We start from the raw sequence: 16,484 nt of genomic DNA, 5'->3' as shown, positions 1-16,484 counted from the left end.
GAGTAAAAAAGAAATTATTCATGGAAAGAATTACGATTGAGGAAATTGTAGCTAAATATTAGTTTGCAAAATTTTCAATGTAATTTCGTATTATTTTTTACGCGGCAGGCTAGGGGATTCACGTGCTTGAATTAATAATTAAGCAGTTCGTTGAATTTGTCTTTTTTGTTATCACGTGAATTTTATTTATCTCTAATATTAAATGTGATCAATATCCGTGGTATTGGTATATGTTCAAATTTGTACAAAGTCTTACTAAAATAATTGCAGCGGATTAATCCAGAATTTTACCATTTCAATGGTCTCGCATTTGATTCTTAAATACATATGTACAATACATGGAACAGAAATTTTTTATCTAACATATTTCCGAATATTATTGGCAAAAATAACTGACTGAGTGGAAATTTTTGAAGCATGTGTCCCGAGCATTGCCCGGTTTATGGTGAGTTTGACCGCACTGCTCGAGTATGTATATATATGTGATATTGTGAATATTCAAAATTAATGTTTCAAGATGTCCCGGTTAGTCCGACATTTATTATTAAATTCATTGCTCGGGTATGATTTATAGAATTTCTTTCGTATTTATATCAGATATTTATTTTCATCGTGCTGATTATTATATTACAATTTTGTAATATTTTTTATTGAATATCATTCAGTTATGCATATACGATACTAATTAAATTTTTCCAAATTTTCTTTTGAATATATCATCTGTCACAAATTTTGCATTTTTAAAAGTTAAATATGTTTAAATTAAAAAAAATGAATCAATAGGATTTTGCCTAATTTTTCTTTATTTCTTATTTAAAGAAATCAAATAAGATTTTTTAAAGCTTAACTACAGTTCATAACGAACGTACACGACCATATAACCTACTTTTCTACGAAGGTCTTAAGTTTTCAGTATATAATCAACTGGCATTCAATTATTCTTATTCAATTATTCAAAATTCTTCATTTACTTGCAATAATGTGATAACCATTAAGATTATTCCATCGACAAAGTATATTTATCATATTTGGAAATATGCAGTAATATAAATACAATCAATTAATTTGAAGAACAAATCCAATCGAATGATTCCATAACAAATGATCTGGATGACTAAAACATTTTTCGAAACGTGACTGGTCCAAAGGCTTGTTTTGATTATTGCGTTAAATTGCCTCGAAAAGAACTCGTTTGCGAGAAGTTCTCCATCTCGAGTTACGTGACTTTTCCAAGTTTACAAACAATCCCTTGTAGCCAATATTGCCAGTCATTGCATTTGCACGCATCCGCATGAAACCCCTTTCACGTATGCGTAATATGTATCTGAAAAGGTCAAGCGCACCTTCTTTTCGCCCCACTACTTCACTTAATCTCTCGTGCACGCGCATGATTTCTCTCTCTCTTTCTCTCTCTCTCATCTCAGCTCGCCGCCTTTTTTTCTTCTTCGTCGTCGCCGTCTCCTTTTATTATTCGCGCGACTTCCAATGACGCGAGCGCTCGCCATATAGCTCGGCTGCCTCAGCGTTACCACTTCATTTTTCAGTTATACTCGCGGGCGAGAGCTTCGGTGCGCTACCGAGCTTTTTTTTTTTATTTTGAACATTCTGCGAGTGTATATAAGTATAACAAAAGGTCTCATAGAGAAAGTGCAGTACTGAAACGGACATCCCATAAGGACCAAGTGATATTGCCGCGTGAAAGTGTACGTGCGGCGACTGAAATTTTTTTTATTGTGTGTCGCGCTATCACCCGTTTGCGGACATCATTTGAGATTTGGATCTGAGAAGAAAGTAAGTCTTATTTTTCTTCCGCTTTTTTTTTACGCGTGTATACATATGCCACGAGGTTTATGGGCTGTTACGTGGAGATTCGCGAGATGAATTTCTTATTTTTTTATTCTCTTGATGAAGATAAGCGACTTTTTTCTGCCAGGTACGTGATAAGATTGATGCGTCTATAAATGAGTTTTAAAGTTTCAGTTTCTAAATTTAAAAAATATCTGTCTGAATAGCTTATTTCAAGAGTAACGAATTTAGGAGTGTCAAAATTAAATAAAAAAATGCAAATAAATAAGCTAATTTGATCTAGGTGGCCGATTCTTCACAGTTCTTATTTTCAACAGTCGATTCATTCACATCACTTCGAACGAGGAATAAATCTAATAGAACAGTCTTGAATCTAAATTTCTTTGCAGCATATTTACCTTCAGTTTTTTACGTTATGATGACAAACAGAAAACACACCAGTTTTTCCAATTTCCGTGCAATAACGTATAACATTGTTTTCGTCTGCGTAATAACGATGTTAGCGTGATTGAAAAAAGCAACAAAATAGCCTTTTTTAAGATGAGAAATTCGCAAATTGATTGCAGATATTTAGGACTATTCGTTTAAAAACAAATATATGTTTTATTCAAAATTTATCTTTCGCTAGAAATAGTCGAAGCCATCAACGCAGTAATTTTACATTCCTTCGTCATTACAAAAATCAACGCGATGACAAATAACATATATTTTCTTGTTTGTACGGATGACGAAAAAAATCAGAACACACAAATTGATAAAACATACGCTATTTTTCCACGACCTTAAAACACATTGGCATGTCGTCAATAATTAGTTCGACATATCGTAATACGAACAGAAAACTGTGCAAGGCGGCTTCATCGTACAATTTTTTTTCTCTATCTCCCATGCTAACGTAATCTTTAGTAGCACGAACTGGAAAATTTCTGATCGTGATGTATGCATACACTCACATACAAACATACGCGATATATTATTAGGACGTTAACATAGTCGCATTATTATAGTAAGACAAAAATTGGCCGAGCGTGAGCCGCCGGAAGTTTCACAAGCGAACCCCGTTGAAAGAGAAAGAGAGAGAGAAAGGGAATAAGAGAATGAGAAAAGATATGTACGAAATTGGTGGCCTTGACTTTCCTGAAAATTTTGATCAAAAATCTGATCGATATAATCATTGAATTTTTATATATATTTATATTTTAATATTAAATAGAAATTTATGTAAAGATTAGTATTTATTAATTATTAAATAGTGATGTATTTTGTCAATATTTCATAAAAATCCATCACAAATTTAAAAAAAAGATGAAATCGTTAGTTCATAATAAATCATTAAATTGAGGTATTTTTATACGTTTTTCTCCATATATTCGCGACATCATATTTTACATATCATGAGTAAGCAAATTTCTTTAAAGTTCTACAGTTGATAGCCTATCGAAGAACATTCCGTTTATATACTTAATTTAATATTTGATCTAGATTTAAACTGATAGTTCAGGTTTTTTTATATATCATAAAAGATTAATACAGTGATCATCCCCATAAAATTTAATGCTCTACGTTGAAAAAGTAGAAAGAAACGTTCTGTTAAGTATATCGTGCAAATATTTAGAAGCTAAGTAATATTTTCAATACATCTAGGTGTCTACCAGTATATACTTGCTCTAGTAAATTAATAATATGAGATTTCTATTTAACGGCAATGTGATCAAAAATATACTAATTTGAATTGTGATCTAAAATATAACAATTTTTATAAATCATAAAAAAATTATTTTTTAATAAAAAATAGACTGTACTGTAGAATTTTTAGTTATGCTCAGGTTTGAACATGTAGGAATTGCTAATGCTTTTGTCTTTATGTCATAATATTATTAAAAATTTATAAAATTACAAGACAATTGCAATGCATTCATAACATCATTTTACGTACAAATGTTACGTACAAATGTTTTACGTACAAAGTTATTTTACGTACAAATGTATCAATATTAATTATTGCAAATTTGTGTAAAATGAAATTATTTGTAAGAAAAGTTGAAGTATGCTAATTAGAATGAGATAAACATTCTGAGATATCATACGCAGATTGAATTTTCTTGTTCTCATTTTTTTCTGAGAAAATGAGCTATTTAATGTAGGAAATTCATATAAAACTCAGTGGCGGAAACTATCATTAGCATCAGATTGATTTTTCAATTAAATATGCTTATTGATTTATCAGTCGCAGTTTTTTTGCAAAATTTAAGACATACAACGCATGATAATACTAATCATTTTGCGTAATTTGAAAGATAAATAGATTATCAATTAACATATTCTAAAATTCTGCAAAAGTAAGTTTTCGAATCGATATCGTCAAACATAAATTACAGAGACTTTTCATCTTCACCTTCAAATTTATCACAATAGGTGCTTTCGAATTGAATACTTGATATAAAAAAATATAATTAATGATATGAAAGTTTTTGCATTACATGTATACTTTATCAAAGAGATAAATATGCAAAAGTACTAATAATTAAGGTCACTACAAATTATATTTTGCTTTATGAGTTTTTAATGTTTCTATACAATGTCAATTATAATTTTTCACAAAAAAAATCGTGATTAATGTGTTTAATTTTATATCATTTAGATGCTTATAACTTACAAAGAATAAATGAAAAGTCATGTGCAGTTAGTATAGTTAGTATTGAGGTGTTAAAGTATGTGATAATATATGTATGGGTAATCAATTTTTTAGCTATCTAAATTTTTTTATAAAATATGTCACAATATTTCAATAATACTTTTACTTTTGTTACATTGCCAACTAATAATAAGAATGCTCTGGAAACTTCTATTTTCAGGTCAATTACTTTTATTTAAAAATACATTAATTAATTAATATGAATTAAGTAGTCCACGATACTCGTGATAGATAATTTTTGGATGGAATAATCGGAATTAACGTATTATACCGCTTTTCTCTTTATAACGGGTTCAATTTTGTGAAAAAGCCACAGAAAATATCTATGGTTTTTTTTACTTTGTTCCGATTTTCATCTGTAAAGCTGTAAAATAAACCTTCAATGTTTTTTTTAGAAAAATCACATTCATGTGTGAAAAAATATTTTGGAAATAACTAACGTTTTTGGGAATGAGTTTATTAGGTAATAAGTTTTACCTGGTAAGAGTTTTTTAGTGTAATTTAACCAACTTTACAAGACAAACGATTAATAACTTAGTCGAAGAAGTAGTTTATCGTATTCTAAAATTAATTTAAGAAATCAAGCTAATTGAATAAATTTTTCCGAAAAATCTCATAAATAAGGATAGAAATAATTAGAATAGTTTATCGCTTAAATTCAATAAAAAAATCGTTAGCAATCATCATCGATTTCTGACACATGACAAGTCAAATACAAAATATTCTTCGCGTCAAATTGACCATCCAGTCAAAAGCAGAATCTCTCTTTTACCTATATAAATAGAGTTTAACAAACTTGTGTTTTCGAAAAAAAATATTGTGGCGAGTTCATTCACACATATGTCGAACCAGGGTCGCGGCCAAAGATTGTGAATTCACATGGAAAATCCAGTTCGCGATTGGTCAACAATCTCTCTCTCTCTCTCTCTCTCTCTCTCTCTTTCAATTTTTCTTGCGCGAACGTTCAAGATTTTTCGCAACAGGATGTTTGCGGACCTTGCACGTACATACACACGATTTTTACGCATTTGGAATTTATCTCTAATGGATATTTAGTTTAGACAGCTTTAACGACATTCGTATAGATTTATAACGAATAGTATGTTTCGCGATTAAATGAACACTCTGTTACCTCACAAAGGAACGATTATATTTTGTAAATGAATCAAAGGAAACTGTAAATGTATTTTGAAACTTTCTTTATTATAGGTATCAGTTGCGATATTGAGTAAAAAAAGAATTCAAAGAAACAAAGTCCTTTGGAAATGAGAGTTGTATCGGGTCATGATTATTATGTAGTTGTCACCGATTTACGTTTTGCTTCAATATACTATGCAAAGAATTCTACTGTGGCGTGGAAATTCTACTTTTGCCTGCAAATGGATTTCTAGTTTTGAAAAAAATATTTATAAATCGGCGAAAAATAATGATGAATTTATAAAGTTTTTGGTTATTTAATATTAAGAATGAAAAATTTCAAAACGACCACGGTTACAGATGATTGAAAGTTCTCATGCCTATCATTTAATAAAGTTGCCATGAAAAAATCGTACTTTTTCATGTATAATTTTTTAGAGACAATGTAAGTTTTGTTGAAGTAGTAAATAATTTCTTTTAATTCGTGAGCTTTTCGATCAAAATGAGAAAAAAAGTTATTATTTCATCAGATAAGATTTTCAATAAAAATACCAATTCAAAAAAACACATTACAGTGTCGCTAATGACGTGCGAGTTGCCTAAGATAAGTTGTTTAAAAGATTTGATTTTTTTAATAGTTCATAATAACTGTTGTGAACATTGGATTGGATAATATCATAAATACTCTTAAGTGACTCTGAAAAACAGTATATTTTTATGGTGTTTTCGAGTTGAAGAAAAAAATCACATAAGTTAATGATTTTTTTGAAAAGCTAGGAAAATGAAATTTCTCACTGTGGAATATTATCAACAACAAATAAGGAAACAAATAAGAAAATTTCCGATAAAAAGAATGACAATCCAGAGCGCGATTTTGCGTAGTAATGATGAGAAGCTTAAAAAGGGTTAAGGCCGAAAGAAAAGATTGAATAAAAATGAAAAAAAACTGAGCCAAAAAAAAGAAAATTGAAGTGATTCAAAGATGAGAAGGTATAAAAGTTATTGAGGAATGCAAAAAGGGAAGTAACATTTTTTGTAATGGTTATTTTAAAAGCAAGGTTTGATGCCTTTTTCTGTCCAGCAAAAGATGAAAGTAAGAGGAAAGAATTGTGATAAGTGTGAATTGGCGATGGAGTAAATAAATGAGATGTTGCATTTTGTGGTATTGTTAAATATGCCTATACGAATATTATTTTTTCTGATGTTTAAAGAAATTCAGAAAGATAAGAAATTTAATGAAATTAAATTGGATGTTTATAAAAATTTATTAGTATTTTAGTATTTTTTATGGTCATGTTTAAAGAATATTAAGTTTCTGATCTAAAGATAAAAAGTTGGAATGTAAACAATTTGAATAATACATAATAAAAAAAATGTGAAACTTTAAATAAAAAATTTAAATCATTTGAAAATAAAATCCTATAAAATAAGAGGTTATAGGTTATAAAATAACAAATAGAAAGTGATATTAAAAATGAAGTAACTAAAAATTTTTTTTTCATTTTTAATCATTAACAATATTTTAATGATCATATTTTTATAAAACTTATAGTTGGGGATGTTTTTACATTTTCCAATATATTATTAAAAATTTATGAAGTAAAATATAAATAAGAGGTTTGATACGTTAGTTTCGTATCCACTGATGATCTAGCTCCAAGTAACATAGACATTTTAGATTATCCCTTTCAATGGTGTTTACTTGAACAATTATAACTCAGCTCACGGACAAGTGAAATTTTATCTCGCAAACTTATCTCTGCCGCTACGCGTACCAATGACATGTAAAATTTGTTCGCGACCTAAACAAATCCTGAATTTTTTCATTTTCAAGGTTTTCGTGCCGCTTTATTTTTATGTTCACTTTTCGCGCGTTAAAATTCACACTTTTGACAGGTTTCATTTGTCAGTATGTTTTCTTGTTCATGACTTATTTTTACATAAATAATTTTTTTCAGCCAATCAGTTCATTTCTCACCATTTTGAAGTCCATTATTCTTTATTGACATATCATCATGTTCAAAATATTTGCAATCAAACATAATAACAATGGTATCTGATATGAAAGTCCATTTCTTTTTTTCTTCAAGAAATAGAGTGAAAGGTTTGTATTAAACGAGGGACAATTAATTCTCACACGAAGAAGAATACAGAAAAAAAGAAAAAAACAAGTGTATGTATGTAGCAAAATGAAAAATCGGTAGCTACGTAGAAATTGTCGTTAATTTCAGTATTACTGATGATAATATGTTCACGTAATCATACGTCACCTTCTTTCCTGGCCATGATTTGACGGATCTGCGAGATTTTTGTCAAGTGACGATTACGTGTTTGTATTTGCTTTTTATTTGAAAGCGTGACGCTGTTGTTAAGTCATGGAATTATGAATTGATTGAGTTCTCTTTTAAAATTTTCGAATTTTATTATAATCGTTAACGTGGACAAATTTCTTTTACTTAAAAGTCTATTTGAATTATCACAGCTGTGAAATTATCTAAAAATTCAAAGTGACATTTCTTCAACTTTCATCAACTCACCAATAAATATCGCAGTAACATTTTATGTGTAAACCACCTTCATATCGTCATTCCAATTAATGATTGCAATAATTTATAAAAGCACAACCTTATTAAAAAATAAATAACATCAGAACTATCCATATTTTTCTTTTATTGCATAATATACAGATCTTCAATAATTTCTTAGCCGAAAATAACAAAACGCGTGGTCACCCTCCCATCCGATTAGTACGCGAAAAAAGCTCCCTACGTGCCAAGTGGTAAACAATAGTTACAATTAAAATAGTGCTGTTATCAAATCGAGATTGTACTTTTTTGGATTTACGAGGGGCTTGTTGGCGGCGTCGCCCCATTTATCTCAAGGCTATACTGTAATGCAAGTGACTGTCGTTAATGAACTCACTCCACCGATTTTTGCTCGAAATGATTATCTCGCTCAAGCACGGAACATTGACCTCACGCGAGAGCACGGCATGATTGTGACAAAAGAGCACGCGCGACAATTTTTTTCATTCATCGAATACACTTTGAGCGCTTGGTTATTTATTGCCAACTGACGTGACAGAAACTGTCTTGTTTATTTTGAGTTCGACATCGATGAACTCTTGGGCTATACTGATTTCTACAAAGTCTGTTATAATGCTCTGTTGTGATGAATTAATACTTTCCTTAATTGATTTATGTTGCGTTTCTTTTAAAATTATTTTCCAACGTATCGTAAAGAAATTGCTTTGATGATGGAAATTGGGATAAAATATTAAAGTAAGAGCACATTTCTAACAATTCATCATTCTAGTTAGCAATTTTGTCGATTCGGATACTCAATGTTTACGAATTTATCGTAAAAACTTTTATTGTACATGATTCATCTATCAATATATTATATATAATTAATTTCATGTACGATAAATGATATTTTCGTAATCTTACCGTAATAAAATTTTTATAGCAAAAAGGTTTTTTGCTGGAAAATCGGTACGAAAAACTGGTTATACAGAAGTTAGTTGAATTTTGTGTTCTAATCATCGATAGTTATTAGAAATTTCAAAAACGCACGCAATAGATTCATAACGATTACCAATAAATCTGGTCAGTTGTGACTCATTCACGTGTGAATTTTTGTAAGTTACTTTGAAATTGACTTATGAAAATTCATAGAGTTATTTTTGTAATTCGAGAATCTCATTTTAAATTCAACCATGTCGGCATTTCTTTTGATTGAATAGTCTGAATCATCGTATTTAATTCATTGACAAATGCATATGATTAGATTGAAACAGGTTTGCAATTTACAGTGCTGAAAATTGAAAGAGAAAGAAGAAGCTTTGCCCAAAGTGTTCATTTGAATTTTGCCATGGTTCTAAGTCAAGTAGATAAAATCGTCATACACTAACAGTCATTTAAATTACGTAGGATTGACCTTTGGAAGAAAAAATGAAATGAGAGACATTCTCCCACATGTGTATCCAGGCACGTAAAAGGGACAGTCCACTTGCTGAAATGTACCGTTCTAACGAGGAACCTGTTCCATTTTTCCCTTTACCGATAAAAAGAAAAGGAGACTTAAATTTGCCGTTTTGTTTCTTTTTCTTTAATTCTTCTCCATTTTTTCTTTCTTTACTTTTAAAAGACTTCACTTAAGACATATGTAACTATTCCATTTAAATGTTTCAATGCGCTTTCCTCGTGTAATGTGAATTTGGTGGTCGTAATAGATATCTTATCCTATTATTTCTTTCACTAGTATTTTAGCTAATTAACTAAATAATTATTCTAATTTTTTTCATCTAACAATTATGTTGTCAAAATCACTGTTTCTTCATTTGTAAAGTATACAATTATTAAAGGATACAAAAGCTATCAATATTATTCCGAAAATTAATTTTGGATTACTTCCATTTTCTATACCGTTTGTTAACAATATAAATTGTTTTATTAAATTTTTCTGGGTAAAACAAATTTGACCATCAAGCAGAATCCCCGACGCAATAATTTGTTAGCAAAGATGGTAGTTGGCGGACATAATTAAAATAATTCGTCGGAAATCGGTAAAACTTAGGAGTCTCCGTCCCGTTCTCCATTAGCAGTGATGGAATATGTAGTTATGTCTGTCTCTCTTTGTCGGGCGTAAGTAAGTAAGCATATTACCCCACCTTTGCGTGAAACAGCTTTGCGCCGCGTGTGCGTTCTCCCTTCCCTTCTGTTCCAATGCTTTGGACTTGGCAGCAGCAAGCAGCGCAGCAGCAGCCAACAGCAGCATCAAAGCGCGATCGGCACGGTGAACGTTCCTTTGGACCAAACTCGCGGCATCGATTCAGGCGGCCAGTTGAGCGCCGACGACCGACGAGCCGACAGTGAGTGCGCGTATTTTCGCGCGCAAAGACTCGTAGCAACCACGCGGGAAAATTCGAACTTTACGTCACCCTTCCCGCGTGTTTTTCTCTCTCTTTTTTGTTTTTGACTTCCTGTTTTGTGTACAAATCCATTCTTTTGTTTCTTTTTCCGGTCTCGTTGCTGAGTTTGGTTTGTTCAAGTGAGCAACGATTTCGAGGATTTTGTTTTGTAAGTGCGGCGTAACATATAGGATTGCCGGTGAGTTTTCTTCTCTTATTTTCCCCTGCGCGTTAATTTTAGTTCTTCCACTTGGTTTTTGGAAAAACTGGCTTTCGAGCGTTCATATGGAGATCTTTCGAAGACAATGATATAAGAGCCAGCGCGAGCGCGTGCGACTTTTATTGGTATTATGTAAATATTACATCAATTTCGCACACACGCGCGCGCCTGCGTACCGCTGATTTTTCGTATTTATATACATATACACTTTCTTCAAGCGGTAACATTTTCTTCGACGCTACGCCGAGTTTTTTTTTCCTCGCGCGGAGATTTTGGTCTGCGAAAACGAAACAAAAAATTTAACGGGTAACTTCTTTCTGGACATTTCTTCGTTACACAATGAAACGCGTTACGCTTGACACGATTCTTCAGTCGATCCGTGAAGTTTCGCTTCGATTTCAAATTGATAATAGCAGTCAGGTTTGGTAATCGCAATTCAGCAACGAAAATCTTGATTTTAAAAAGCAGAAAACGATGCAATTCTTATCCACATTAAAGAGTTAACCTTGACTCATTTTTACTTCCAGTTCTCTTTAAATTTCACGTCTTAATTAACATTATACACCATTTTGCAAGATTTAATTGCATACAAGTGTGTGTATATGCAATCCGTAAGCTATGTTGCCGTTCGATTTTTATATTCTTCGGCGCGAGGCTAACATTTCTCTCACGGCGTTGAGCTTCTTTTTTTTTTTTTTATTTTTCGTTTTTAAGTAGACTTAAGTGAGAAGATGAGAAGGTCGTCAGTAAATATTGCATATTATGACATCTCTTCGTTGCGTCTTCTCTCTCATTCTCTCTCTCTCTCTCTCTCGCTCTTCTCTTTCTTACCGATGATGGCCAAAGGCGCATTGTTTATTAGAAAGTAGCGATGCACAGTAATGAAAATTACAATTTCAGATGTGCGCACGCGCGTGCCGAGCAAGCACACAATTGAATTTTACGTCTAATAGACGAGAGTGGCGCGCGCGCGTGTGCAAAGTTTCGAATCACAATAACCTACTTCTTCTTTGCAATGATGAAGAAAGTCTAGAAACAGAAAAAAAAGCGAGCCATGCATGAAATATGAATTGCTTCAATGATACGTATAACCGGCAAGTTTTACTTTTACTTTCGGAGAAATAAAACTCTTACTTTCGTGACGACGGTTACTTCATACGCACATATACAACGTGACTAAACAAACGAGCTCCAGCGAGTTTTGATATACAATCGACAATTAGTGCACTGTATGTAAAATTCAGTGTAGCTGGTTATTGCAGAGACCAACGAAAGAGCTTTCGGAATACGCATCGCCACGCCGGCTTAATTAACGAAATAAAAAAAAAGGAATGGCTCTCTAAGTCCGAATAAATATAATCGACGCAACTCAAGCTTTTTCATAACCGGTGCGAGTGTGTATGTGTGTATACACGCTGCACTTCCGAGGCAGCGTCCAATGCGACTTTCGAAAAAACAGTGCAGCACGAAGAAACTAGTTCTGCTGCCTTGATAACGGACGAATTCCGCCACCGCGCATTTCACCACATTGTTGTAATGACTCCTGGCTTGTTTTTTTGGTATCATCGTCTACAGCGATGACAGAGAAAAAAAAAGAAAGAAAAGAAAGTCCGTACAGTCGCAACAGGCGTGAACGTTGGAAAACTGCTCTAAATTTGTCAATTCTTTCTTTGAGAGGGTTAATTTTGCTGTCTTCGCGGATTAAAGTATACATACACTGTCGACTCACGCTGTTCTTTATCTTGATTTGCTTTTATAGTGACACGATGAAACTTTGTTGGCTTGATTGTCTTTGATATACGTTGGGTTTGAACGGAGATTTTAACATTTAACTCGATTTTGCGCGGTAATGCAAAATTAAGGACACTAAGAGAAATTTAAAGTGCATTTTTATTTTTAATCATTCGTGACAATCATTCTTTTTATTAAATTAAGGCATAGTAAGATATATTATGATACGTTAAATAACAGAAAATCATATTCAATATATTCATTCATTAATTGACTCATTTCAAATGATTCAGGTGATGATAATGAGAATCAAATATACATCGTAGTTTGATATTGGCAAAGAGCTCGCGTTTTAAACTACTTTTTCAAACAAACCTAAAAATATCTGAAAATTTTACAGAAAAACTGGCCCATAAACCTAACAAAAATAGTTTCATTTAGGATTAGAAAAATTTTTTCATTCTTTTATATCAAGTTAATTGGACGTAACTACTGCACTCTTACCGTTTTCCTTCTCAATCTAATTTTATTAATGAGCTATATAATTCAACGGCAAAAAGCGGAGCCCGAATGGTATATAATAAAATTGAAATCCGGCGATAAATCGTTTTATTGTGCCATCGAAGCGGTGGCAGGGCGCGCGGTTACAAACTGAGATATAATGCAACAACTCTACATTGTAGAAAATTGATTCGATAAATGAGGCGGTGATGTCTTATTATAAATTGCACAACAGAGCTACTGTTTAATTTTGTAATTTGATATCGTTGCGCTCTAATCTTATTGCCGCTTGCGCTATCAAAAGGATGTTTCTCAATTTTTTTTCTTCATTGCAAGTTAGCTTATTATTAAATTTTCCATTATTCTCCAACGAATGTTGTTTACAGTGGAAAACAGAAAAACATCAGTCGAACTACAGATCGAAAACGCCAATATCAACAGAAATTTTATCTCGTTGGCTTATCATGACAAAAAAAATTAGTCGATATCATCGAGTTATGCTTTAGTTTTAACAACACTAATTTGCCTAATCTGTCGATCGATAGCAAGTCCAAAGTGCATCGCAGTATAAAGAGTTCATTGTCAAGTACACAGCATTGCATTTCTAACTCAGAAAAAGACATTTTTTTTCGTCTATGCTCTATGATGTTTGACACGTGAACTTTGCATTGTAATCGGTAAATACACGCACGTGCGGAAGTTCTCTTTCCACTCTTTGAGTTTCGATCCGTTATCATAAAACAGACGTATGCACACATGCGGAAAGTGAACTTTTCGCAACGGCATTTCATTCATGCTCCAGATGAGTTTTGCGATGCGATAAAATTAAATTTTTCATCCTACATTATCGTGCCGACGCTGCAAAGATTATATTTGTGAGAAACAGTTTATCTCGTGATTTTTTATTTTATTTTCTTCCGTATCAATGTATTTTTTATTTTATTTTTTGCGAGAGTGAGCATATTATTGCTCAAGCGCAACTTGGAAAATAGACGCGCGAACTTTTCAATGCTACGGCGGAGAGTTGTGCGTACATGTGCGTGTGCATCTTGCACAATAAGACGCTCCGGCTAGCACAAGGTGCAAAATTGTGTAATGAAATGCTGTGAGATGAACATTTCACAAAAGTCCCACCAGGCTTCTATTTCTTATTACCGTATGCGTGGACGATAGATAAAAGCTTTAGCTGATTTGATGCTCGTATATATATAAGTGTGTATATATATATATGTACACTGATGGACACTGTTTGTAAATACCTAAATTCCATTGTTCAATGTGTTCTTCCGATTGCTTGCAGGAAAAACTTTGTAATAGCGCAAATGCACACATTTATTTTTATCTTTTATTGCTTTGATAAATAATAATGCATCATTCAAATAATTTAATATGCAATATTCATGACGATCTATGATTTACAATCACTTTCATTGAATTTACTATTATAATGTTACGTTTTTATCTTATCCGAATGTATTATAGTTATAAATATACTGAGTTCAACAAAAAGCTATAGAAAATGTTTCTACTCGTCACAATTTATTCTCTAAATGAGATTTTAACGTTTTAACAGATTTATGTTATCTCGTGTATAAAAGCGATATTCGTTTACTAAAAATGAAGCGTTATCTAAATAAAAGATAAAATTGCTTCGAGTATAGTTATGCGAGTCGATCATGATTAAATGAAATCATAAAGCGCGTATCTTATACACGAATTTATTGCCGTATTGAATGCACTCTTAGAAAAACATCTCTCTGATACTCTGCATTTTCATCTGGCTGAAACAACATCAGCGGTGTATCTTTTCCATTCGGGACACACGGGATCGATCATTAAATGTCGAAACGTAGCGTAGCACGAGAGTTTAGACTTAAGCAACATACAGCAGCTAAAGTCTTGCCGCGTATGTGTTCACTTTACTTTACTCGCGCTCTCCCTTAATTCATTGGGTTTTGCAAACGCCTATATAGCAATCGTGCGCGTTCGCATACAAAGGCTAAGCTTTTTTTTTCTTTTTTATTTCAATAGATTTCTGCCTCTGTATAGATAGCGCGATACCGACTAAAAAGTTTCATATACACTAAGAAAATTCGGCGTTGCTGCTGCATTTAAAGTTACGCAAACGAGTGCATTATTGTCTTTGATTTAAAGCGCTCAATGAAGTTTGTATACGATTCGGAGAAGGATTTTTAGATTCAATGAGTAATACATGCGTCAGTAGCGTCGATGTGGTCGTGTAGCACGACGTGGATTTTTGTGCAAACAATTGTCAATGGAAAAACGAGAAGAGAACGTTTCCGACCGAACTATACCGTATTGTAAGAAAACGGTTTGCGGCCTTGACTACAGTATTTAGATGTACATTTGACTTATGTTTGAAAGGAGAACTTGTTGTTAGTACATGATAGTACTGAGGCAATAATAATTTTACAATGAACCAACAAACGTTACTAAAAGCAAAAATGATACTTGACACTCATTTTTTGCAACAATTACATGAATCATTATAGTAAATCATAGTGGGATCTATAACTAGCATTGACATGCTACTTTTTTTATCATTGTTGCAACATTGATGAGGGCTTAGTTACTGGAAAGAACATGACAGCTGTAGCAAAAAGGATCATCCGAGAGACTTTTTCCTTTGCTTGCTAACGTAATTAAATGGACATTTAAATACCACGGTCGTGACTTTCGGCAAAGCTGCCTTACGTATAGTACATAAAGTGACTGACAAATGCTGTTGACAGATGACTCAATTATCACGTTAAGATTGGTGACGGTAAGCGACAGAATTCAATTGGGATACTTCGATAAGCACTATTAAAAGTATGCCTAACTGATTGTTTAATTATCGATGCTTTTTTTTCTTCTGTTCGTTTCAGAACGGTTTGTTGTTGCTTCATACTTGTTGAGTGCAAAAAGCATCACATCTCTATCACGGTGAACATTTATTGATAAGGAATACAGGAATAATGTAAAATAAGTTTTATTAAATATTTATTTGCGAATTTTTGAAATATTCGAGAAAATTTTGTTTCCAAAAGGTCAAGTAGTGATTCTTGATATGCTTTAGGTACTTAAAGTTATTGTAACTTATTTTTCTCAAAATGAATTAATCTTTTATTAAATTGGTTTAAAATAACAATTTAAGTTTTTAGCATCTTAATATTTTCAAATAAAGTTTGATCAAGTATTAAATATTGTTTTATGAAATAATTTATTTTGGCGTTCGATACCTTGAATTGTGAATGCTGATTCAATCGCCAATTAAATTTCAATTGAAAGGCCATGCCTAACAAATGGCGTGTTTAAGAAAAAAGATAAAAAATGATAGCAGTAAAACGAAATTCATTCAAATGGTATCGGACGGGCTTGTCCATCGCGCGACTTCTTTTTTGATTTACCGCAGCAATGTTAAAACGATCGTCGCTCGAATACGACAAACAAGTCGGATGATAAATAGCATTATTAAGATT

The 16,484-nt window shown here is 32.3% G+C and overlaps 1 protein-coding gene across 3 annotated transcripts in view; it reads left to right on the top strand.

Annotated features, from left to right (window-relative positions):
• The first annotated feature begins 1,543 nt into the window (after positions 1–1,543).
• LOC131665566 (scavenger receptor class B member 1) overlaps positions 1,544–16,484 on the top strand; it is a 46,957-nt gene continuing 32,016 nt past the window's right edge. Inside the window, exon 1 of one of the 3 annotated variants that reach the window (XM_058937529.1) lies at positions 1,544–1,791. The gene's annotated coding sequence lies outside the window, so the exon portion shown is untranslated. Of the gene's footprint in view, positions 1,792–10,383; positions 10,750–16,484 lie in introns of those variants that run through there. The other 2 variants (XM_058937531.1, XM_058937528.1) reach the window with 2 other exon arrangements.

This window comes from Phymastichus coffea, unplaced genomic scaffold (genome assembly GCF_024137745.1).
Source record: "Phymastichus coffea isolate CEN01 unplaced genomic scaffold, Cenicafe_Pcof_1.1 PCOF00052, whole genome shotgun sequence".
NCBI lineage: Eukaryota > Metazoa > Arthropoda > Insecta > Hymenoptera > Eulophidae > Phymastichus > Phymastichus coffea.
Note: the sequence above shows the minus strand (reverse complement) of the source record. Positions and strands in the feature narration are given on the sequence as shown.